Below are 2,015 nucleotides of genomic sequence, written 5' to 3'. Positions count from 1 at the left end.
TGGGAGGGTGGAGGGACAGCGCAGGAGGGGAAGACCCTCTATGAGATGGATTGATTCGGTGACTGGGGTAATCGCGATGGGTGTGTCAGAGGCGGTGCGGTTGGCACAGGATAGAGCAGGGTTTAGAGCTGTTGTACATAGGGTCGCTATGAGTTGGAAACGACTCGATGGCACATAACAACAACAAGAAGCTTTCTTTTACTCATGCTCCCGTCCCTCTCTCTGCAAGGCCTGCCAACCTGTGTAGGTTCTCTTAGCCCAAACCACTTTGCCAATTGAGTCTCCCAATACCAAATCATCCCCTTAATCCCTCCCAGGACTTATCCTCATCCTTTCCATATGACTTTGCTTTTTCAGACTTTGTAGACTTCCTCTTTCAGCCTTTCCATCCCCCCTACCTGATGTTCCTCCCAGAAACTGCCTCTCCTTCTGCTCCAACTAGCCCAGAGTCGACTACCCCCACCCTCACCCTCACATCTTGGTCTCGCCAGACTGAGTCTCTCTTCTGTTCTCTTTGGGAAGTTGCAGGTGTTGAGGGTCTCATTCATGTCCATGTGCTTTTCTCCCCAACCAGTCTTTCCCAAATTGAAAAACACTTAAGCTCATTTTCCAAAGATCCAACAACTTCTATCAAAGATTTTAATTACATGACCCAGACCTATGATCTCACCTGGCATGACCTTTTTATTATATTGTTCTCTACTAACACCAGATGAAAAAGAGTCTGTTCTCACTGCTGCTCAGCAGCACACATATCAAGTGCATTTAACAGATGACTTCATGCTGGTTGCCTCAAGAGCCAAATTGGACATGCTAAATTAATACTGTAGAAGGAAGAGACAGTCGAGCCAGACATGACATATGATTCAGTGTCTATTGGCTAGCTTATATGCCATCTCCCATAAAACAACCAATTTTTATAAACTCAGATTACCCAAATCAAGGAAGAGAACCTAGCAACTTTCCTTAACCATCTCACCAAAGCCCTGACTCAGTATACTCAATTAGATCCTACCTCCCCAGCAAGGGCCACCATCCTAGCTATTCATTTCATCACTCAATCAGCCCCTGATATAAAAAAGAAACTAAAAACAAAACAAAACAACCAAAAACTCCACAAAACCTGAGGATGTCCCCCAAACACCCATTAGAAACCTGGTAAACATGGCCTTTAAAGTTTTCAGCGCCTGAGAGGAACAAGCATAGAGTGATAAGAAGACTCGAGCCCAACAGAAAGTGAATTTGCAAGCCTAAACTAGGAGTTGGTTCTTTGAAAAGATCAATAAAATAGACAAACCAATAGCAAAACTCACAAAAGAAAGGAAAGAGAAGACACAAACAATCTGAATACGAGATGAATCAGGCAACATCACAACAGAACCAATTAAAATAAAAAAAGCTAACATTAGAGTATTATGAAAAACTATACTCAAACAAATATGAAAACCTATAGGAAATGGACAAATACTTAGAAATGCACAAACTACCTAAACTGACACAAACCGAAATTTAACATCTGAACAGACCCGTTACAAAAGAAGAAATTGAAAAGGTAATAAAACAACTTCCAACCAAAATAAAGCCCTGAACCAGATGGTTTTACAAGTGAATTTTATCAAACATTCAGAGAAGAACTGTCACAAATTCTACATAAATGATTTCAGAAAATAGAAAAAGATGGAATTCTCCCAGACTCATTTTATGAAGCAAACATATCCTTGATACCAAAGCCAGGAAAGGACATCACCAAAATAGAAAACTATAGGCCAATATCTCTCATGAACATTGATGCAAAAATTCTGAATAAAATACTTGCCACTAGAATCCAACGATGCATCAAAGAAATAATTCACCATGACCAAGTGGGATTCATAACAGGTATGCAAGGATGGTTCAACATAAGAAAAACAATATGATTCATCATGTTAATAAAGCAAAGAACAAGAACCACATGATCCTATCAATTGATGCAGAAAAGGCCTTTGACAAAATCCAACACCCTTTCCTGATTAAAA

General features: G+C 40.2%; 1 protein-coding gene across 1 annotated transcript in view; it reads left to right on the top strand.

Moving 5' to 3' along the window:
• The window catches only part of KIF28P, a 156,758-nt gene that overhangs the window by 28,057 nt on the left and 126,686 nt on the right, over positions 1 to 2,015 (top strand). The window lies entirely within an intron of this gene.

The sequence above is a fragment of the Elephantulus edwardii genome, unplaced genomic scaffold, assembly GCF_000299155.1.
Source record: "Elephantulus edwardii isolate Elephantulus edwardi_28Jun2011 unplaced genomic scaffold, EleEdw1.0 scaffold00214, whole genome shotgun sequence".
In the NCBI taxonomy this organism is placed as follows: domain Eukaryota; kingdom Metazoa; phylum Chordata; class Mammalia; order Macroscelidea; family Macroscelididae; genus Elephantulus; species Elephantulus edwardii.
The sequence above is the reverse complement of the archived record's forward strand: the minus strand, read 5'-3'. Positions and strand labels throughout refer to the sequence as shown.